This window comes from Arachis hypogaea, chromosome 6 (genome assembly GCF_003086295.3).
Source record: "Arachis hypogaea cultivar Tifrunner chromosome 6, arahy.Tifrunner.gnm2.J5K5, whole genome shotgun sequence".
Taxonomy (NCBI): Eukaryota; Viridiplantae; Streptophyta; class Magnoliopsida; order Fabales; family Fabaceae; genus Arachis; species Arachis hypogaea.
This window is the reverse complement of record NC_092041.1, coordinates 26758920-26783424: the sequence shown is the minus strand read 5'-3', so window position 1 is coordinate 26783424 and position 24505 is coordinate 26758920. Positions and strand designations below refer to the sequence as shown.

General features: G+C 38.2%; 3 non-coding genes across 3 annotated transcripts; all 3 read right to left on the bottom strand.

Annotated features, from left to right (window-relative positions):
* Positions 1-12599: 12599 nt before the first annotated feature.
* Positions 12600-12707, bottom strand: LOC112699754 (small nucleolar RNA R71). Its single transcript, XR_003152694.1, has one exon. It is a non-coding gene; the product is annotated as a small nucleolar RNA R71 (small nucleolar RNA).
* A 4468-nt stretch (positions 12708-17175) lies between these two features.
* LOC112700245 (small nucleolar RNA R71) lies at positions 17176-17283 on the bottom strand. Its single transcript, XR_003153157.1, has one exon. It is a non-coding gene; the product is annotated as a small nucleolar RNA R71 (small nucleolar RNA).
* A 6016-nt stretch (positions 17284-23299) lies between these two features.
* Positions 23300-23407, bottom strand: LOC112700006 (small nucleolar RNA R71). Its single transcript, XR_003152934.1, has one exon. It is a non-coding gene; the product is annotated as a small nucleolar RNA R71 (small nucleolar RNA).
* Between the last annotated feature and the right edge of the window lie 1098 nt (positions 23408-24505).

The window sequence follows — 24505 nt, the reverse complement described above, 5'->3', positions numbered from 1 at the left end:
TTTCTCTTGATTTTCGAAAATGGATCTTGTTTTCTTTCTTGAACTTACGATTTCTATCTTGTTTTTCCTTTTCTTTCTTTCTTCTTGTTCGATTTTTTTTGTGTTTTTCCTTGTTTGATTTCAAAATTTTTAAGTTTTGTGTCTTTTAGTTTTTCTCTTTCTATTTTTTTTCAAAATTATTGTTAATTGATCTCAAAATTTTTAAATTTAGTGTACTTCTAGTGTTTTTCTTTTCTTTTTAAATTAAAAAAACATTCCTTTAAAATTTTTGAAAATTTTGCATCTTTTTCTAATCTTGGTTTAAAATTTTAAGTCTGGTGTTCTGTTAGTAATCTTTTCATTTAATTTTCTTGTTTATCTTTTCTATCTTTAAATCTTTATCTTATCTTTTTGTTTCACTTTTCAAAATTTTGTTATCTTATCTTTCTTTTAAATTCAAATTTTAAAAGTTTAGTATTTTGTTTGTTTATCTTTCTTTTAAATTTTTAAAATCTTATCTTATCTTATTTCTCTCTCTCTTGACTTTTTTAAATTTTGAATTTCAAAATCTTTATTTGACTTTTCAATTTAAATTTCACATTTCCTTAAATTCAAATTTTTATTTTTCAAATGTTGTTAGTTAATTGTTTGTTTTATCTTGTTTTAATTTTAAAATTTGGTGCTTCTTTAGTCTTCTTTCTTTCAAAAATTAAATTTTAAAAGCTCTTCTTATCTTATCTTGTTTCTTTCTCTTGATTCTCTTTTTCTAATTTGAATTTCAAAATCTTTATTTGACTTTCTCTCTCCAATTTTTGAAAAGATAATCTTTAATTTCCAAATCTTTTAATTAATTATTTGCTTTATCTTGTTTTAATTTTGAAGTTTAGAATTTCTTTAGTTTTTCTTTCTTTCTTTCTTTCTTTTTGAATTTTGAAAATTTTTAAACCCCTTTCTTTCAATTTTTTTTTATTTTTCGAATTTTTTAAGTATTATTTTTTTATTTTCAAATTAGTATTCTATTTTCTTATTTTATTTAAAAAAATAAATAAATAATATTTTTAATTCTTGTTTCTTTCAGATATCTCACTCGGAACTCCCTATACTGTGACATAGAGACTCCCATTTTTCTTTGTCTCTTGTCTGTGTATGTAGGAACAAGAATAGTTCACTATGGACTTAATTGGGAATGCACAACCGATAAGAACTTTGGGGTCTTATACATCCCCCACTCCTGACTTCTATGGAAAGAATATTTGTATACCACCTATTGGAGCAGCCAATTTTGAGCTCAACCCATAGTTGATTACTTTAGTGCAGCAAAGCTGCCAGTATCATGGACTTTCGCAAGAAGAACCCACAGAATTTCTTGCAGACTTCTTATAGATTTTTGACATAATACGAGCCGATGGAGTAGACCAGGATGTCTATAGGCTGCTGCTCTTTCCATTTGCTATAAGAGCGCACCAAAGAGGTGGTTGGATACTCAACCTAAATCAAGCTTAAAAACCTTAGATAAGTTGGTGGACAAGTTCTTGAACTAATACTTCCCCCCAAGGAAGCTAACCTAGCTAAGGCTGGACATTCAAGACTTCAGATAAGAAGAGAATGATTCTCTTCATGATGCTTGGGGAAGATACAGAATGATGCTACTAAAATGTCTCATGAAAATATTTTAAAATGGGTAAAGCTGCACATTTTCTATTATGGACTCATAGACAAAGCTAAGATGTCCCTAGATCATTCTGCTAGTGGTTCAATACACATGAAAAAAGACAATTGACGAAGCTTAAAAACTCATTGAGACAGTCGCCAGCAACCAGCATCTATACTCATCTGGTGAGTCTTCAATGAAAGGAGAGGTCAAGACAGTGTCCACTGAATCTAACCCTCCAGAACAAAGTGAATCATTAACCCAGTAGCTACACTCCCTAACACAATAGTTACTAAGTTTCCAAGAAGTGTTGCAGGAGACCCGAACCTCCAATAAGAATATAGAAGCAAGGTTGAACCAAGTTGAACAGTATTTGTCTGAACAGATAAGAGAAGAGTGCCAGGCCATCCAATCGGAGAGTGTAAGGACCCTAAACAACCAACCCCAGAACAGTAAGAAGCAGGGGGAAGAGGAAATGGCAGAAAATGAACAAGCTGCAACTTAGAGCACGATCAAGGGTGTTGAACGCCCAGAAAGGGATAACAGGGGCGTCCAATGCCCAAAAGGGTGCAACCCTAGCGTTGAACACCAAGAAGGAATCACCAAGGGCGTTCAACGCCCAGAAAGTGGGGACAATAGACACATCAATTCGGGAGATACCTCCCCTAAACAGTTTAACAACACTTCATCAATTCCTAGGGATACTCACCCTGCACCACTCATGGCCCTTGAGTACAAGGCCAAGTTAGCGTACCCTCAAAGACTCTAGAAAGCAGGAAAGGATAAGCAATTCGCTAAGTTCTTAGAAGTTTTCAAGAAGCTGGAGATCAAAATCCCCATTGCAGAGGCTCTTGAACAAATGCCTTCATATGCTAAGTTCATGAAGGATATACTGAATAACAAGAGGGATTGAAAGGAAGTAGAGACAGTGGTGCTTTCTAAGGAATACAGTGCAGTCATTCAGAGGAACCTTCCTGAAAAGTTTAAGAGACCTATCACTCTTCCCAGTAACCCAATGACTACCACAAGAGAAGAGTGCAAGGCCATCACAGCAGATGCTGAATCCATACCAAGGGAGGAAGTGCAGGTTGCTGAAGGGTCAGAGGAGAAAAAGCTCCAGAAAAGGCTAAGATTACCCTGTCACATCCTTCCTCTATGACACCCATTCACAGTTCTAAAAGGAGACCAAAGATGTGCACCACTCACAGTTCTTGGAAGTCTTCAAGAAGCTGCAAATCAAGATTCCTTTTGCTGGGGTTTTGAAGCAAAGGTCTCTCTCCACGGGAAGAAACTTTACTGATGCTGAGAAAGGCAAGTTGGTGCTGAGATTGCATAAGGATTGGTTGGTTTACAAAGTCTTTAAACCTCTACTATCCCCTGATAAAGGAGGTACTTGCATGCAGAGTACAATATTGAAACTTCCTTCTTTGGTGGAAACTCATACTGTTTCCCTAACCATCAAACCTAAGTTTGGTGTTGGGTGTGCACTATCATCCAAGGAGGAAGGTCCCAAGAGAAGGATGCCTAGGGGATGGAAAAACAACAATATCCGTACTAAAGGCTTCTCACTAGGGACAAGGGTAGTATTGCCTACAAGCCCAATCTTGCCTCAGGCAGTGAAAAGGATCCTGTCTCTTGAGCATATTAAGCTGATCTATGAGAGCACAGGAAGGAAGCTCCCAGTGAGGAGTGAGGATTTATTCCTCTATGACTATGTTCCGCCTTGAAGGAACTGACCGTCAAACTAGTGACAGTAAAAAAGTCCTTGTTGGGAGGCAACCCAACCATGAGTAGAGTACTATTGTTTTTATTTCTTTTATTTATCTCCATTTGCTTTTATTTTAATTAATTTCCATAAAATTCCCTTACTTTTTAACGTTTGTGATCATGTGTAGCACTTATAGCAAAAATAGGAACACGTAGGAGAGAAACAGAACACCCTAGAGGGTGTTTGATGTGCGGAAAACGATCCGACACAAAACTCACCGGCAAGTGCACCGGGTCGCATCAAGTAATAAAACTCACCGGAGTGAGGTCGATCCCACAGGGATTGAAGGATTGAGCAATTTTAGCTTAGTAGTTGATTTAGTCAAGCAAACAAGAGTTGATTTGAGTGATTTGTATCCAGCAGAAGCTAAATTGCATGAAATTTAAAAGGGAGAGGGATAATTGCAGTAAATTAAAGAGAACAGGAAATAAAGAAGCTAAATCTTAAAATGCAAGTAATATAAATTGCAGAAACATAGATTGCAAGAAATGTAAATGACTGAAACTTAAAGTGCAAGTAATGTAAATTACTTGAATTATAAAAGGAATTGGGAATTGGGATTGCAGAAATTAAGCAAGAGAAAAGTAAATTGCAACAAGCAGGAAAGTAAAAGATGAATTTAATTGCAGCAGGTCTCAAACAGAAAATATAAATTGGCTTGAAGAAGCATTCAACAGAAGAATTGAAAGTGGAAACTGGCAGATCTCAGGACCCAAGAGACTAGATAACTAAGTCTAGATCTCAATGCTTTCCTAGATCCAAATTCAGAGAGCGATTGCAAAATTAAAGAAGAGATCGATGTAGAAAAGTAAATCCAAAGTTCAATTTCTCAAAATGGTTCAGTAAATCAAACAGTGAGGTGAGATTGAGACAGAATTTCCTCAATTCTCCAACCCAAGATTCAAGACAAGTGTAAATGAAATTGAAAACAAGAAAACTAAGAGGAAGAGAATTCAATTCTCCTTCCCCAAGACTCAGAATCTCAAAATAACTCAAAACCCAAAAGCTTTTCAAAACTACCCAGCAAAACTAAAAGAAAAACTCCCAAAAGGAAAAGCTCTCTGAAAACTTAAATTCTAAACTATTTATACACTTTCTTCAAATGATCTTCAAGCCTTGAATTGGGCCCTTGCTCTTGATGGAATTGGATTGACAAAAGCCTCTGTTGATTGCTCTTGGTGTTGGGGAGAAATCCGTTTGCAACTTGGGCGTTGGGGATTTATGTTTGAGTCAACGTTTGAGGCAAACGTTGACTCAAACGCCATCGTGTGCTAATTATGCAGCTCGGCCATTCTGCTGTCATCCACGTCTGAGCGAGCGTTTGAGGTCAAATGTGAGCTCAAACGTGGTTCCCTCCAAGCTTCTCTTTTGGCCAACGTTTGGCCTAACGTTTGAGGCAAACGTTGGCGCAAACGTTGGTCATCCAAGGCATCAATCAGGGGTGCTTCTCCATGCTAAAATGTAGCCAACATTTGAACTCACGTTTGAGGCAAACGTTGGCGCAAACGTGAGCGACCTCCAAGGTGTTTTCAACTGCTACTCACGTTTGAGTTCACGTTTGAGGCAAACGTGAGCTCAAACGTGAATCCCTTCTTTCCAAGCCCATTCTTGCAACCTTCTTCCAAGCTTTATTCCACCTATCATCAATCAACAATTGTATCAAAGCTATGCTATAATCATGAGAGTTATTCTTCTTTTTGTCATATATGCAATTATTGCACAAAAACTCATGAAAATGCATCAATTTCTCCATAGTTGATTGAATCAAAGGAAACATGAAATTCTACCCAATTGGCTTACTTATGGTTCAAGAAAGTGCATAAATTCTATTGAAAACAAAAGAAAAAGACTAGTGAAATTAGGCTAAGATGACTTGTCATCACAACACCAAACTTAAAGCTTGCTTGTCCCCAAGCAAGAAAAGAATTTATGCTCAACAATTCTTTTAGTTTAGAATAGATTGAAGAATATGTGAAGTGATTAAGTGACAGTGGGGTGAACTCTAAATTATATGCTCATGCAAGGGTTTCAGTGCTTACTAGTCCCCACATCTTGGAAGTCTTAGGTCTTAGGACTTTCATCCAAATGGTATCATGGAGATCTCTCTATAGGTAATCACCTTGAAGCAGCTTATAGTTTATGTGCTTTGGCCTTAACTCTAAGTGTCATGTCTCAAAGCGGCTCTTTAGATAAGCTTTCAATCAATACTCCTAAACCAGTTGATTTTAAGGTATTAGGTGTTAAAGCACCCCTAAGGATTTATTTGCTCAAGCCTCTCTCTTTGACACAATTCGACCACAAGCATTTACTAGGATAACAACTCTTTGAGTTTTTTTTGTTTCTTCCCCTTTTTTTTCTTTTTTTTTTGCCTAGTAATTGATGCTCAGAACCTTGAGCCGTGTTCTTTTTATTTTTTTCTTTTCCTGTTTCTTGGATCAAAAGATGTTTGAGAATCTCCACAATACTTCTTTGAACTCTATTTCCTGCCTATGAGCTCCCATGCAGGTTTTCACAAACATGCAACCTCAATACACATTCATACAACCAGAACCACCACTTCCCTTAATCTTTTGCTTACCTCAAGATGAATTTTTGATTCCTCAATCCTTCTCTTCAAAGAAATGTTTTCTATTTGTATTTTTCCAATCCTTATGTGCAAGAAAATTTTCAAGTGTATGGTGCTATGATATACCAAACATCTTAGTTATTGAACTACAATGAAATTATACTGAACAGGGGTACAATATCACTTTCAATCATAGCAGTTTTGAATATAAGACAATCACTTAACAATACAACCTTTTGGAGTTTACTTGCTTCACTCCTTCTCAGCACCATTGTTGATCTTTGCATCCCTCTTTGTCTCTTTGGTTGATGGTGCTTAATCCTTCCTTAGATTCAAGTGATTGCCTACAATAAACTTTGAAAGTTGCTTGTTCCCCAAGCACTTGAAAAATGGTTCGCATGAATGAATTATTTGTGGGCTTTTGAACTTACTTTGGTGTGAGAACACCAAACTTAGTACCTTGCCAATAGTTCTCATGCATCAAATTGACCATATGTGGAACTCTTTTTCTTTGCTAAAGGCAATAAGACTAAAAACTAGAAAATAGACATTGGTTAAGTAGTTTCTCTGATTGTTTGGAGCTAGCAACCCTTTATGCAGAAGGTGAGAATGTGTTTTTAAATAAGGTTTTTTGTGGAACACCAAACTTAGCATTCTTCATTCTCCCTTTGTTTTGGTGTGCAACACCAAACTTAGCTCCTTGCAATATAGATAAAGCTACTTAGCCTCTTTATTGAAATAGCTATGGAAAGAAAACTACCTTAGGTTGGGTTGCCTCCCAACAAGCGCTTCTTTATTGTCACTAGCTTGACATCTTGTTCTTTGATCATGGAGGCTGAAAATCATAGTGCCTTAGCTTTTCTCCTCTTACTGTGAACTTCCTTCCAGTCTCCTCCATTTCTTGGTGCTCTTCTTCAGAAATTCCAGAGGTGGAGAACTCTCTCCTGGTTTATGTCATACAACCAAAACAGCAAAGATATATAGAGCACTCTGTAGCTTGAGTGCTGTGAGAGTTAGTAGAGACAAATTCTCAAACAGTTAGTGTGCTAATCAAAATTAAAGAAAAAGTGCTTGATCTAAACTACCACCTTACTTAATCATTGTCAATCTATTTCAATCCCTGGCAATGGCGCCAAAAACTTGATGTGCGGAAAACGATCCGACACAAAACTCACCGGCAAGTGCACCGGGTCGCATCAAGTAATAAAACTCACGGGAGTGAGGTCGATCCCACAGGGATTGAAGGATTGAGTAATTTTAGCTTAGTAGTTGATTTAGTCAAGCAAACAAGAGTTGATTTGAGTGATTTGTATCCAGCAGAAGCTAAATTGCATGAAATTTAAAAGGGAGAGGGATAATTGTAGTAAATTAAAGAGAACAGGAAATAAAAAAGCTGAATCTTAAAGTGCAAGTAATATAAATTACAGAACCTTAGATTGCAAGAAATGTAAATTACTTAAACTTAAAGTGCAAGAAATGTAAATTACTTGAACTATAAAAGGAATTGGGAATTGGGATTGCAGAAATTAAGCAAGAGAAAAGTAAATTGCAACAAGCAGGAAAGTAAAAGATGAATTTAATTGCAGCAGGTCTCAAACAGAAAATGTAAATTGGCCTGAAGAAGCATTCAACAGAAGAATTGAAAGTGGAAACCGGCAGATCTCAGGACCCAAGAGACTAGATAACTAAGTCTAGATCTCAATGCCTTCCTAGATCCAAATTCAGAGAGCGATTACAAAATTAAAGAAGAGATCGATGTAGAAAAGTAAATCCAAAGTTTAATTTCTCAAAATGGTTTAGTAAATCAAACAGTGAGGTGAGATTGAGACAGAATTTTCTCAATTCTCCAACCCAAGATTCAAGACAAGTGTAAATGAAATTGAAAACAAGAAAACTAAGAGGAAGAGAATTCAATTCTCCTTCCCCAAGACTCAGAATCTCAAAATAACTCAAAACCCAAAAGCTTTTCAAAACTACCCAGCAAAACTAAAAGAAAAACTCCCAAAAGGAAAAGCTCTCTGAAAACTTAAATTCTAAGCTATTTATACACTTTCTTCAAATGATTTTCAAGCCTTGAATTGGGCCCTTGCTCTTGATGGAATTGGGTTGACAAAAGCCTCTGTTGATTGCTCTTGGTGTTGGGGAGAAATCCGTTTGCAACTTGGGCCTTGGGGATTTACGTTTGGGTCAACGTTTGAGGCAAACGTTGACTCAAATGCCTTCGTGTGCTAATTATACAGCTCGGCCATTCTGCTGTCATCCACGTTTGAGCAAGTGTTTGAGGTCAAACGTGAGCTCAAACGTGGTTCCCTCCAAGCTTCTCTTTTGGCCAACGTTTGGCCTAACGTTTGAGGCAAACGTTGGCGCAAACGTTGGTCATCCAAGGCATCAATCAGGGGTGCTTCTCCATGCTAAAATGTAGCCAACATTTGAACTCACGTTAGAGGCAAACGTTGGCGCAAACGTGAGCGACCTCCAGGGTGTTTTCAGCTGCTACTCACGTTTGAGGCAAACGTGAGCTCAAATGTGAATCCCTTCTTTCCAAGTCCATTCTTGCAACCTTCTTCCAAGCTTTATTCCACCTATCATCAATCAACAATTATATCAAAGCTATGCCATAATCATGAGATTTATTCTTCTTCTTGTCATATAAGCAATTATTGCACAAAAACTCATGAAAATGCATCAATTTCTCCATAGTTGATTGAATCAAAGGAAACATGAAATTCTACCCAATTGGCTTACTTATGGTTCAAGAAAGTGCATAAAATCTATTGAAAACAAAAGAAAAAGACTAGTGAAATTAGGCTAAGATGACTTGTCATTAGTGTTCATTACTGGCATTCAACGCCAGAAGGGAGAAGAGAGTTTGGGCATTCAACGCCCATAAGGGAAGCACTCTTGGCGTTCAACACCAAGAGGGGACCAAGTATTCTTTGCTTGGGACAAGCAAACTGAAGAGCGGATAATTTATACGCTTTTTGGCATTGTTTTTAGGTAGTTTTTAGTAGGATCTAGCTACTTTTAGGGATGTTTTCATTAGTTTTTATGCTAAATTCACATTTTTGGACTTTACTATGAGTTTGTGTGTTTTTCTGTTATTTCAGGTATTTTCTGGCTAAAATTGAGGGACCTGAGCAAAAATCTGTTTCAGGCTGACAAAGGACTGCTGATGTTGTTGGATTCTGACCTCCCTGCACTCGAGATGGATTTTCTGGAGCTACAGAACTCCAAATGGCACACTCTAAACGGCGTTGGAAAGTAGACATCCAGGGTTTTCCAGCAATATATAATGGTCCATACTTTGTTCGAGCTTAGATAATGCAAACTGGTGTTCAATGCCAGTTCCATGCTGCATTCTGGAGTAAAACGCCAGAAACACGTCACAAATCAGAGTTAAACGCCAAAAACACGTTACAACTTGGTGTTTAACTCCAAGAGAAGCCTCTGCATGTGTAAAGCTCAAGCTCAGCCCAAGCACACACTAAAGTGGGCCCCTGAAGTGGATTTCTGCATTTAAACTTATTTCTGTAAATCCTAGTAACTAGTCTAGTATAAATAGAACATTTTCACTATTGTATTAGACGTCTTTTGATTAATCTTTAGTTAGTGTATGCGATTTTAGACCTTCAAAGGGGGCTGGCCATTCGGCCATTCCTGGACCACCACTTATGTATTTTCAACGGTGGAGTTTCTACACACCATAGATTAAAGTGTGGAGCTCTACTGTACCTCGAGTTTTAATGCAAAGTACTACTATTTTCTATTCAATTCATGCTTATTCTTATTCTAAGATATTCGTTGCACTTCAACATGACGAATGTCATGATCCGTGACACTCATCATCACTCTCACCTATGAACACGTGATTGACAACCACTTCCGTTCTACTTTAGACCGAATGAATATCTCTTGGATTCCTTAATCAGAATCTTCGTGGTATAAGCTAGAATTATTGGCGGCCATTCTTGAGAATTCGGAAAGTCTAAACCTTGTCTGTGGTATTCCGAGTAGGATTCAGGGATTGAATGACTATGACGAGCTTCAATCTCGCGATTGTTGGGCGTGGTGACAGACGCAAAAGAATCAATGGATTCTATTCCGACATGATCGAGAACCGACAAATGATTAGCCGTGCTGTAACAAGAGCATTTGGACCATTTTCACTGAGAGGATGGGATGTAGCCATTGACAACGGTGATGCCCTACATACAGCTTGCCATGGAAAGGAGTATGAAGGATTGAAGGAAGGCAGTAGGAAAGCAGAGATTCAATAGGGACAAAGCATCTCCATACACTTATCTGAAATTCCCACCAATGAATTACATAAGGATATTTATCTTTATTTTATGCTTTATTTATTTTTAATTTCAAAAACTCCATAACCATTTATTTTCGCCTAACTTAGATTTACAAGATGACCATAGCTTGCTTCATACCAACAATCTCCGTGGGATCGACCCTTACTCACGTAAGGTATTACTTGGACGACCCAGTGCACTTGCTGGTTAGTTGTGCGAAGTTGTGACAAAGTGTGATACACGTTTGAGAGCGCTACCAAATTTTTGGCACCATTGTTGATGATCACAATTTCGTGCACCAAGTTTTTGGTGCCGTTGCCGGGGATTGTTCAAGTTTGGACAACTGACAGTTCATCTTGTTACTCAGATTAGGTAATTTTCTTTTCAAAAAGTTTTCAAAAATCTTTCAAAAATTTTTTCTTCTTTTTCGTTTTTCCAAAAAAATAATTTTCGAAAAAAATAAATAAATAAAAAATAATAAAAATACAAAAAAATTAATAAAATCATAAAAGTAAAAAATATTTTGTGTTTGTTGTTCGAGTCTAGTGTCAATTTTTAAGTTTGATGTCAATTGCATATTTTTAAAATTTATGCATTTTTCGAAAATTCATGCATGGTGTTCTTCATGATCTTCAAGTTGTTCTTGGTAAGTCTTCTTGTTTGATCTTGATATTTTCTTGTTTTGTGTTTTTTTGTTGTTTCTCATATGCATTTTTGAATTCTTAGTGTCTAAATATGAAAATTTTCTAAGTTTGGTGTCTTGCATGTTTTTCTTTTCTTGAAAATTTTTCAAAAATAAGTCTTGATGTTCATCTTGATCTTCAAAGTGTTCTTGGTATTCATCTTGACATTCATAGTGTTCTTGCATGCATTATGTGTTTTAATCTTGCATTTTCATGTTTTGAGTCATTTTTGTGTTTTTCTCTCTCCTCATTAAAAATTTAAAAATAAAAAATATCTTTTCCTTATTTTGTTCATAATTTTTGAAAATTTGAGTTGACTTAGTCAAAAATTTTTAAAACTTAGCTATTTCTTATAATTCAAGTCAAATTTTCAATTTTAAAAATCCTCTCTTTTCAAAATCTTTTTCAAAAATCAAATCTTTTTTATTTTTTTATTATTTTCGAAAATTTTTAAAATCTATTTTCAAAATCTTTTTCTTATCTTTATTTCAAAATTGAAACTTTACTAACAATTAATGTGATTGATTCAAAAATTTGAAGTTTGTTACTTTCTTTTTAAGAAAGGTTCAATCTTTAAATTCGAGAATCATATCTTTTAGTTTCTTGTTAGTCAAGTAATCAATTTTAATTTTAAAAATCAAATCTTTTCCAAAATTGATTTCAAAAATCTTTTCTAACTTCTTATCTTTTCAAAATTGATTTTTCAAATCTTTTTCAACTAACTAAATTGACTTTTTGTTTGTTTCTTATCTTTTTTCAAAACCACCTAACTACTTTTCTCTTTCTAATTTTCAAAAATTCCTTCCTCTTTTTCAAAATTCTTTTAATTAACTAATTATTTCAAATTTTAATTTTAATTTTATTTCTTATCTTAATTTTCGAAAATCACTAACCCTTTTTCAAAATTTATGTTCGAAATTCTCTCTCTTTTATCTCTTTTCTATTTATTTATTCATTTACTAACATTTCTCTTTATCTAAAAATTCGAACCCTCTCCTATCTCTGAGTTCGAATTTTCCTCTCTTCCTTTCTCTATTCTTCTTCTTATACTAACATAAAGGAATCTCTCTACTGTGGTAAAGAGGATCCCTATTATTATTTTCTATTCCCTTCTTTTTCATATGAGCAGGAGCAAGGACAAGAATATTCTTGTTGAAGTAGATCCTGAACCTGAAAGAACTCTGAAGAGGAAACTAAGAGAAGCTAAATTACAACAATCTAAAGACAACCTGACAGAGATTTTCAAAAAGGAAGAGGAGATGGCAGCCGAAAATAATAATGCAAGGAGGATGCTTGGTGACTATACTACACCTACTTCCAAATTTGATGGAAGAAGCATCTCAATCCCTTCCATTGGAGCAAACAATTTTGAGTTGAAACCTCAACTAGTTGCTCTAATGCAACAGAACTGTAAGTTTCATGGACTTCCATCAGAAGATCTCTACCAATTTTTAACTGAGTTCTTACAGATCTGTGAGACTGTTAAGACTAATAGAGTAGATCTTGAAGTCTACAGGCTCATGCTTTTCCTTTTACTGTAAGAGACAGAGCTAAAACATGGTTGGACTCACAACCTAAGGATAGCATGGACTCTTGGGATAAGCTGGTCACGGCCTTCTTGGCTAAGTTCTTTCCTCCTCAAAAGCTGAGCAAGCTTAGAGTGGATGTTCAGACCTTCAAACAAAAAGATGGTGAATCCCTCTATGAAGCTTGGGAAAGATACAAGCAGATGACCAAAAAGTGTCCTTCTGACATGCTTTCAGAGTGGACCATTTTGGATATATTCTATTATGGTCTATCTGAGTTCTCTAAGATGTCACTGGACCATTCTGCAGGTGGATCCATTCAGCTAAAGAAAACGCCTGCAGAAGCTCAAGAACTCATTGACATGGTTGCAAATAACCAATTCATGTACACTTCTGAGAGGAATTCTGTGAGTAATGGGACGCCTCAAAGGAAGAGAGTTCTTGAAATTGATGCTCTGAATGCCATATTGGCTCAGAACAAAATGTTGACTAGCAAGTCAACATGATTTCTCAAAGTCTGAATGGATGGCAAAATGCATCCAACAGTACTAAAGAGGCATCTTCTGAAGAAGAAGCTGATGATCCTGAGAACCCTGCAATGGCAGAGGTGAATTACATGGGTGAACCTTATGGAAACACCTATAATTCTTCATGGAGAAATCATCCAAATTTCTCATGGAAGGATCAGCAAAAACCTCAACAAGGCTTTAATAATGGTGGAAGAAACAGGCTTAGCAATAGCAAGCCTTTTCCATCATCTTCTTAGCAACAGACAGAGAATTCTGAGCAAAGCCACTGATGAGCGGATAATTTATACGCTTTTTGGCATTATTTTTAGTATGTTTTTAGTATGATCTAGTTAGTTTTTAGTATATTTTTATTAGTTTTTAGTTAAAATTCACTTTTCTGGACTTTACTATGAGTTTGTGTGTTTTTCTGTGATTTCAGGTATTTTCTGGCTGAAATTGAGGGACCTGAGCAAAAATCTGATTCAGAGACTAAAAAGGACTGCAGATGCTGTTGGATTCTGACCTCCCTGCACTCGAAGCAGATTTTCTGGAGTTACAGAAGCCCAATTGACGCGCTCTCAACGGCGTTGGAAAGTAGACATCCTGGGCTTTCCAGCAATATATAATAGTCCATACTTTACCCAAGATTTGATGGCCCTAACCGGCATTTAAAGTCACCCTCAGAATTCCCAGCGTTAAACATCGGAACTGGCACAAGAATGGGAGTTAAACGCCCAAACTGGCATAAAAGCTGGCGTTTAACTCCAAGAAGAGTCTCTACACGAAAATGCTTCAATTCTCAGCCCAAGCACACACTAAGTGGACCCAGAAGTGGATTTTTACGTCATTTACTCATCTCTGTAAACCCTAGGCTACTAGTTCTCTATAAGTAGGACCTTTTACTATTGTATTTTCATCTTTGGACATCTAGTTCTTAGATCAGATCTTGGTTCTTCTGGTTCCCTCTCTGGGACCAAAGCCAATGATCACTCTTGTTCTTATGTATTTTCAACGGTGGAGTTTCTACACACCATAGATTAAGGTGTGGAGCTCTGCTGTACCTCGAGTATTATTGCAATTACTATTGTTCTTCTATTCAATTCCGCTTGTTCTTGTTCTAAGATACCACTTGTTCTTCAACTTGATGAATGTGATGATCCGTGACACTCATCATCATTCTCACCTATGAACGTGTGCCTGACAGCCACCTCCATTCTACCTTAGATTGGGTGGATATCTCTTGGATTCCTGATACACGATGCATGGTTGATCGCCTGACAACCGAGTGCTCACCTGACAACCGAGCCAGCCATTCCGTGAGATCAGAGTCTTCGTGGTATAGGCTAGAACTGATGGCGACATTCAAGAGAATCCGGAAGGTCTAACCTTGTCTGTGGTATTCTGCGTAGGATTCAATGATTGAATGACTGTGACGAGCTTCAAACTCCTGAGGGCGGGGCGTTAGTGACAGACGCAAAAGAATCACTGGATTCTATTCCGGCCTGATTGAGAATCGACAGATGGATAGCCGTGCCGTGACAGGGTGCGTTGAACATTTCCACTGAGAGGATGGGAGGTAGCCACTGACAACGGTGAAACCCTTGCATAAGCTTGCCATGGAAAGGAGTAAGAAGGATTGGATGAAGACAGTAGGAAAGCAGATAGACGGAAGGGACCAAGCATCTTCATACGCTTATCTGAAATTCCCACCAATGAATTACATAAGTATCTCTATCTTTATCTTTATGTTTTATTCGTATATCACCCATATCCATTTGAGTTTGCCTGACTAAGATTTACAAGGTGACCATAGCTTGCTTCATACCAACAATCTCTGTGGGATCGACCCTTACTCGCGTAAGGTTTATTACTTGGACGACCCAGTACACTTGCTGGTTAGTTGTGCGAAGTTGTGTTTATGCCATGGTATTGAACACCAAGTTTTTGGATTCATTACCGGGGATTATTTGAGTTGTGAAAAGTATTGATCACAATTTTGTGCACCAAGTTTTTGGCGCCGTTGCCGGGGATTGTTCGAGTATGGACAACTGACGGTTCATCTTGTTGCTTAGATTAGGTATTTTTTCTTCAGAGTTCTTAAGAATGAATTCTAGAGTTTCATGATGATTTGTTGAAGTCTGGCTGGCTGTGAAGCCATGTCTAATTTCATTGGACCGAGGTTTTAACTCATCATCACAAGAGCTTGTTGATTTCTATCAATCTTGCTATTGGAGCAGTGATCTGCTAAGGCTTGGCTGGCCATTGGCCATGTCTAGTGTTTTGGACCGAAGCTTTCTTTGAAAGCTTGGCTGGCTGTGAAGCCATGTCTAATTCCTGGACCGGAGTCTTAGACTAAACATTGCATGATTCCTGGAATTCTCATTAAGAATTTTGATACCTTTATTTTCTTTTTCCACTTAATTTTCGAAAATCCAAAAAAATTACAAAATCATAAAAACCAAAAATATTTTATGTTTCTTGTTGAGTCTAGAGTCTTATATTAAGTTTGGTGTCAATTGCATGTTTCTGTTCTTCTTGCATTCATGTGTCTTAAGTGATCTTCAAGATGTTCTTGATGATTTCATTACTCTGATTTTTGAATTCTCTTGACTTGAGTGTTTATGTGTCTCATATGCATTCTCATTAGTGTCAGTAGTATACAAACTGCTAAGTTTGGTGTCTTGCATGCATTGTTATTTGATTTTAGTTGCATTTTGATTATTCCTCACTATTAAAAATCCAAAAATGTTTTTAATTTTTGTCTTTTCAAGTCAATAATACAGAGAATTGAAGATTCAGAACATACTGCAGAGGAATTACACAGAAAAAGCTGGGCGTTCAAAACGCCCAGTGAAGAAGGACAGACTGGCGTTTAAACGCCAGCCAGGGTGCCTGGTTGGGCGTTTAACGCCCAAAAGGGTAGAGTTTTGGGCGTTAAACGCCAGAATGTGCACCATTCTGGGCGTTTAACGCCAGGATGGCACAAGAGGGAAGATTTTGTTTTCAATGCAAATTTTTTTCAAGTTTTCAAAATTTTTCAAAATCAAATCTTTTTCAAATCAAATCTTTTCAATCAAATCTTTTTCAAAATCAATTTCTTTCCATTTTCAAAGATACTTGCTATCAATTAATGATTTGATTCAACATTTCAAGTATGTTGCCTTTTCTGTTGAGAAAGGTTTAATGTTTGAATCATATCTTTTCTTGTTAGGCAAGTCATTAATTTCAAAATCAAGTCTTTTTAAAATGTTTTTCAAATCATATCTTCTCAATCACATCTTTTTAAAATCAATCATATCTTCTTAACCACATCTTTTTCAAAATAGTTTTCAATCAAATCTTTTTGATTTCTAATTTCAAAATCTTTTTCAAAAATCACTTTACTTCTTTCTCAATCATGGTTTTCGAAAATCAATTAGTGTTTTTCAAAATGTTTTCAAAATCTTTTACTTAATTTTCGAAAATTACTTCCCCCCTTCTCACCTCCTTCTATTTATGGACTAACACTATTCCTTAATGCAAAATTTGAACTCCATCTTCTTTGATAAGTTCGAATTTTCTACTTCTGCCTTCTATTTTTCTTTTCCTCTGACACCTCAAGGAATCTCTATACTGTGACATAGAGGATTCCACATTTTCTTGTTCTCTTCTCTTTCTTATGAGCAGGAGCAAGGACATAAGCATTCTTGTTGAGGCTGATCCTGAACCTGAAAGGACCTTGAAACGAAAACTAAGAGAAGCCAAGGCACAACTCTCTGTAGAGGACCTAACAGAAATCTTCAAAGAAGAAGAACACATGGCAGCCGAAAATAACAACAATGCAAGGAAGGTGCTGGGTGACTTTACTGCACCTACTCCCGACTTCTATGAGAGAAGCATCTCTATCCCTGCCATTGGAGCAAACAACTTTGAGCTTAAGCCTCAATTAGTTTCTCTAATGCAACAGAATTGCAAGTTCCATGGACTTCCATTGGAAGATCCTCATCAGTTTTTAGCTGAGTTCTTGCAAATCTGTGACACTGTTAAGACTAATGGGGTTGACCCTGAGGTCTACAGACTTAGGCTATTCCCTTTTGCTGTAAGAGACAGAGCTAGGACATGGTTGGACTCACAACCTAAAGAAAGCCTGAACTCTTGGGAAAAGCTAGTCAATGCCTTCTTGGCAAAGTTCTTTCCACCTCAAAAATTGAGTAAGCTTAGAGTGGAAGTCCAAACCTTCAGACAGAAGGAAGGAGAATCCCTCTATGAAGCTTGGGAAAGATACAAACAATTAATCAGAAAGTGTCCCTCTGATATGCTTTCTGAATGGAGCATCATAGGTATTTTCTATGATGGTCTCTCTGAACTATCCAAGATGTCTTTGGATAGCTCTGCTGGAGGATCTCTTCATCTGAAGAAGATGCCTACAGAAGCTCAAGAGCTGATTGAAATGGTTGCAAATAACCAATTCATGTACACTTCTGAAAGGAATCCTGTGAACAATGGGACTAGTCAGAAGAAAGGAGTTCTTGAGATTGACACTCTGAATGCCATATTGGCTCAGAACAAAATATTGACTCAACAAGTCAATATAATTTCTCAAAGTCTGTCTGGAATGCAAAATGCACCAGGTAGTACTAAGGAAGCTTCATCTGAAGAAGAAGCTTATGATCCTAAGAACCCTTCAATGGAAGAGGTGAATTACATGGGAGAACCCTATGGAAATACCTATAATCCTTCATGGAGAAATCATCCAAATCTCTCATAGAAGGATCAACAGAGACCTCAATAAGGTTTCAACAATAATAATGGTGGAAGAAACAGGTTTAGCAATAGCAAGCCTTTTCCATCATCTTCTCAGCAACAGACAGAGAGTTCTAAGCAGAACACCTCTGACTTAGCAACCATGGTCTCTGATCTAATCAAAACCACTCAAAGTTTCATGACTGAAACAAGGTCCTCCATTAGAAATTTGGAGGCACAAGTGGGTCAGCTGAGCAAGAAAATTACTGAACTCCCTCCCAGTACTCTTCCAAGCAATACAAAAGAAAATCCAAAAGGAGAGTGCAAGGCCATCAACATAGCCAAATTTGGAGAGGAAGGAGAGGCAGTGAATGCCACTGAGGAAGACCTCAATGGACGTCCACTGGCCTCCAATGAGTTCCCCAATGAGGAACCATGGGAATCTGAGGCTCAAAATGAGACCATAGAGATTCCATCGGACTTACTTCTGCCATTCATGAGCTCTGATGAGTATTCTTCCTCTGAAGAGGATGAGTATGTCACTGAAGAGCAAGTTGCTAAATAACTTGGAGCAATCATGAAGCTAAATGACAAGTTATTTGGAAATGAGACTTGGGAGGATGAACCCCCTTTGCTCACCAAAGAACTGGATAACTTGTCTAGGCAGAAACTGCCTCAAAAGAGACAGGATCCTGGGAAGTTTTCAATACCTTGTACCATAGGCACCATGACCTTCAAGAAGGCCTTGTGTGACTTAGGGTCAAGTGTAAACCTCATGCCTCTCTCTGTAATGGAGAAGTTAGGGATCTTTGAGGTGCAAGCTGCAAAAATCTCACTAGAGATGGCAGACAATTCAAGAAAACAAGCCTATGGACTTGTGGAGGATGTTCTGGTAAAAGTTGAAGACCATTACATCCCTACTGATTTCATAGTCCTAGAGACTGGGAAGTGCATGGATGAATCCATCATCCTTGGCAGGCCCTTCCTAGCCACAGCAAAGGCTGTGATTGATGTTTCAAGTGAATGAAGAATCCTTGGTGTTTAAGGCTCAAGGATATCCCTCTGTCATCATGGAGAGGACGCATGAAGAGCTCCTCTCAAAACAGAGCCACACAGAGCCCCCACAGTCAAACTCTAAGTTTGGTGTTGGGAGGCCACAACCAACTTCTAAGTTTCGTGTTGAACCCCCACATTCAAACTCTAAGTTTGGTGTTGGGAGGTTCCAACATTGCTCTGAGTATCTGTGAGGCTCCATGAGAGCCCTCTGTCAAGCTATTGACATTAAAGAAGCGCTTGTTGGGAGGCAACCCAATGTTATATTTTATCTATTTTCTTTTGTTATTTTATGTTTTTTGTAGGTTGATGATCATGAGAAGTCACAAAATCAATGAAAAAAGCAAAAACATAATGAAAAACAGAAAGAAAAACAGCACACCCTGGAGGAGAACGTACTGGCGTTTAAACGCCAGTAAGGCTAGCTGTTGGGCGTTTAACGCCCAGTCTGGCACCATTCTGGGCGTTTAACGCCAGAAAGGGGCACCAGACTGGCGTTAAATGCCAGAAAAGGGCAAGCATTCGGCGTTAAACACCAGAAATGGGCACCAGCCCGGCGTTTAACGCCAGAATTGGCTCAAAACGCATTTTTGCTTGCCACTTGGTGCAGGGATGACTTTTCCTTGACACCTCAGGATCTGTGGACCCCACAGGATCCCCACCTACCCTACCACTCTCTCTCTTCTTCACCCATTCACCAATCACCTTGGTGGACAAAATTGTGATTTATACTTTCACACAACTCGAATAATCCCCGGTAATGGCTCCAAAAACTTGGTGCACAATACCATGGCTTACATACATTCTTCACAACTTCGCACAACTAACCAGCAAGTGCACTGGGTCGTCCAAGTAATACCTTACGTGAGTAAGGGTCGATCCCACGGAGATTGTTGGTATGAAGCAAGCTATGGTCATCTTGTAAATCCCAGTCAGGAGGATAAAATTATGGAATTTAGAAAATCAAATATGATTAATAGAAAATAAAAGGGATAGAAATACTTATGTAAATTAATAGTGGGAATTTCAGATAAGTGTATGGAGATGCTGTGCTCCTCTTGAATCTCTACTTTCCTATTACAGTCATCCAATCCTTCCTACTCCTTTCCATGGCAAGCTGTATGTAGGGCATCACCGTTGTCAATGGCTACATCCCATCCTCTCAGTGAAAACGTTCCTATGCTCTGTCACAGCACGGCTAATCATCTGTCGGTTCTCAATAAGGTTGGAATAGAATCCCTTGATTCTTTTGCGCTTGTCATCATGCCCAGCCTTCAGGAGTTTGAAGCTCGTCACAGTCATTCAATCCCAGAATCCTACTCGGAATACCATAGACAAGGTTTAGACTTTCCGGATCCTCATGAATGCCGCCATCTATCTAGCTTATACCATGAAGATTCTGTTGGGGAATCTAAGAGATATGCGTCCGGCCTAAGGTAGAACGGAAGTGGTTGTCAGTCACGCGCGTTCATAGGTGAGAATGATGATGAGTGTCACGGATCATCACATTCATCAAGGTGAAGTGCAACGTATATCTTGGATTAAGAATAAAATTGATTTGGATAGAAAATAATAGTAATTGCATTGAAACTTGAGGTACAGCAGAGCTCCACACCCTTAATCTATGGTGTGTAGAAACTCCACCGTTGAAAATACATAAGTGAGAGAGGTTCAGGCATGGCCGAATGGCCAGCCCCCAAAACATGGTCACTGGATCAAAATACAATCCAGGGATCAAAACCAAGATGATAATATGATAGTAAAGAGTTCTATTTATAATAAACTAGCTACTAGGGTTTACATAAGTAAGTAATTGATGCATAAATCCACTTTCGGGGCCCACTTGGTGTATGTTTGGGCTGAGCTTGGTCTATTCACGAGCTGAGGCTTTTCTTGGAGTTGAACTTCAAGTTATAACGTGTTTTGGGCGTTCAACTCCGGATCATGACGTGTTTCTGGCGTTTAACTCCAGACAGCAGCATGTACTTTGCGTTCAACGCCAAGTTACATCGTTAATTTCCGAATAAAGTATGGACTATTATATATTGCTGGAAAGCTCTGGATGTCTACTTTCCAACGCCGTTGAGAGCGCGCCATTTGGAGTTCTGTAGCTCCAGAAAATCCATTTTGAGTGCAGGGAGGTCAGATTCCAACAGCATCAGCAGTCCTTTTGTCAGCCTTTTTCAGAGTTTTGCTCAAGTCCCTCAATTTCAGCCAGAATTTACCTGAAATCACAGAAAAACACACAAACTCATAGTAAAGTCCAGAAATGTGAATTTAACATAAAAACTAATGAAAACATCCCTAAAAGTAGCTTGAACTTACTAAAAACTACCTAAAAACAATGCCAAAAAGCGTATAAATTATCCGCTCATCACACCTCAACACCTCTTCCCCAAAAACCCTTCACCTATCAAATCCCATCTTTCTCTTCACCACTCACATCCATCCTTCATAAAACCCCACCTACCTCACCATTCAAATTCAAACCACTTTCCCACCTAAACCCTCCCATACATGACCGAACCACCCTCTCCCCACTCCTATATAAACCCTTCTTCACTCATTCATTTTCACACAACCTAAACACCACTTCTCCCCCTTTTTGGCCGAACATAAAGCCATTCCCTTCTTCCTCATTTCTTCTTCTTCTACTCTCTTCTTTCTTCTTTTGCTCGAGGACGAGCAAACCTTTTAAGTTTGGTGTGGTAAAAGCATTGCTTTTTGTTTTTCCATAATCATTTATGGCATCCAAGGCCGGAGAAACCTCTAGAAAGAGGAAAGGGAAAGCAAAAGCTTCCACCTCCGAGTCATGGGAGATGGAAAGATTCATCTCAAGGGTGCATCAAGACCACTTCTATGAAGTTGTGGCCTTGAAGAAGGTGATCCCCGAGGTCCCTTTTTCACTCAAAAAGAGTGAATATCCAGAGATCCGACATGAGATCTGAAGAAGAGGTTGGGAAGTTCTTACCAACCCCATTCAACAAGTGGAATCTTAATGGTTCAAGAGTTCTATGCCAATGCATGGATCACCAAGAACCATGATCAAAGTGTGAACCCGGACCCAAAGAATTGGCTTACTATGGTTCGGGGGAAATACTTGGATTTTAGTCCGGAAAATGTAAGGTTAGCATTCAACTTGCCCATGATGTAAGGAGATGAACATCCTTACACTAGAAGGGTCAACTTTGATCAAAGGTTGGACCAAGTCCTCATAGACATCTGTGAAGAGGGCGCCCAATGGAAGAGAGATTCAAGAGGAAAGCCGGTTCAATTGAGAAGGCATGACCTCAAGCCCGTGGCTAGAGGATGGTTGGAGTTCATCCAACGCTCAATCATTCCCACTAGCAACCGTTCTGAAGTCACTATAGACCGGGCTATCATGATCCATAGCATCATGATTGGAGAAGAAATAGAAGTTCATGAGGTTATAGCTCAAGAACTCTATAAGGTGGCGGACAAGTCCTCTACCTTGGCAAGGTTAGCCTTTCCTCATCTCATTTGTCACCTCTGTTATTCAGTTGGAGTTGACATAGAGGGAAACATCCCCATTGATGAGGACAAGCCCATCACTAAGAAGAGGATGGAGCAAACAAGAGACCCCTCTCATCATCAAATCCCTGAGATACCTCAAGGGATGCACTTTCCTCCACAAAACTATTGGGAGCAACTAAACACCTCCCTAGGAGAATTGAGTTCCAACATGGGATAACTAAGGGTGGAGCACCAAGAACATTCCATTCTCCTCCATGAAATTAGAGAAGATCAAAGAATCATGAGAGAGGAGCAACAAAGACAAGGAAGAGACATTGAGGAGCTCAAGCACTCCATAGGACCTTCAAGAGGAAGAACAAGCCGCCATCACTAAAGTGGAACTGTTCTTTAATTTCCTTGTTCTTTATTTTCCTGTTTTTCGAAAATTATGCTTATGTTTGTCTATGTTTGTGTCTTGTGATCATTAGTGTCTTAGTGTCTATGCCTTAAAGTTATGAATGTCCTATGAATCCATCACCTCTCTTAAATGAAAAAAAAAATGTGCTTAATTGAAAAAGAAAAGAATTGCATGAATTTTGAATTTTATAACAGTTTAATTATTTTGATGTGGTGGCAATACTTTTGTTTTCTGAATGTATGCTTGAACAGTGCATATGTCTTTTGAATTTGTGGTTCATGAATGTTGGCTCTTGAAAGAATGATGAAAAAGGAGACATGTTACTGAGGATCTGAAAAATCATAAAAAAATGATTCTTGAAGCAAGAAAAAAGCAGTGAATATAAAAAAAAAGAAAAAGAGAAAGAAAAAGAAAGAGAAAAAAGAAAGAAATAAAGTTGTGATCCAAGGCAATAAGAGTGTGCTTAAGAACCCTGGACACCTCTAATTGGGGACTCTAGCAAGGCTGAGTCACAATCTGAAAAGGTTCACCCAATTATGTGTCTGTGGCTAGAACATGGTTGGACTCACAACCTAAGGATAGCATGGACTCTTGGGATAAGCTGGTCACGGCCTTCTTGGCTAAGTTCTTTCCTCCTCAAAAGCTGAGCAAGCTTAGAGTGGATGTTCAGACCTTCAAACAAAAAGATGGTGAATCCCTCTATGAAGCTTGGGAAAGATACAAGCAGATGACCAAAAGGTGTCCTTCTGACATGCTTTCAGAGTGGACCATTTTGGATATATTCTATTATGGTCTATCTGAGTTCTCTAAGATGTCACTGGACCATTCTGCAGGTGGATCCATTCAGCTAAAGAAAACGCCTGCAGAAGCTCAAGAACTCATTGACATGGTTGCAAATAACCAATTCATGTACACTTCTGAGAGGAATTCTGTGAGTAATGGGACGCCTCAAAGGAAGAGAGTTCTTGAAATTGATGCTCTGAATGCCATATTGGCTCAGAACAAAATGTTGACTTAGCAAGTCAACATGATTTCTCAAAGTCTGAATGGATGGCAAAATACATCCAACAGTACTAAAGAGGCATCTTCTGAAGAAGAAGCTGATGATCCTGAGAACCCTGCAATGGCAGAGGTGAATTACATGGGTGAACCTTATGGAAACACCTATAATTCTTCATGGAGAAATCATCCAAATTTCTCATGGAAGGATCAGCAAAAACCTCAACAAGGCTTTAATAATGGTGGAAGAAACAGGCTTAGCAATAGCAAGCCTTTTCCATCATCTTCTTAGCAACAGACAGAGAATTCTGAGCAAAGCCACTGATGAGCGGATAATTTATACGCTTTTTGGCATTGTTTTTAGTATGTTTTTAGTATGATCTAGTTAGTTTTTAGTATATTTTTATTAGTTTTTAGTTAAAATTCACTTTTCTGGACTTTACTATGAGTTTGTGTGTTTTTCTGTGATTTCAGGTATTTTCTGGCTGAAATTGAGGGACCTGAGCAAAAATCTGATTCAGAGACTAAAAAGGACTGCAGATGCTGTTGGATTCTGACCTCCCTGCACTCGAAGCCGATTTTCTGGAGCTACAAAAGCCCAATTGGCGCGCTCTTAACGGCGTTGGAAAGTAGACATCCTGTGCTTTCCAGCAATATATGATAGTCCATACTTTGCCCAAGATTTGATGGCCCAAACCGGCGTTCAAAGTCACCTTCAGAATTCCCAGCGTTAAACGCCGGAACTGGCACAAGAATGGGAGTTAAACACCCAAACTGGCATAAAAGCTGGCGTTTAACTCCAAGAAGAGTCTCTACACGAAAATGCTTCAATGCTCAGCCCAAGCACACACTAAGT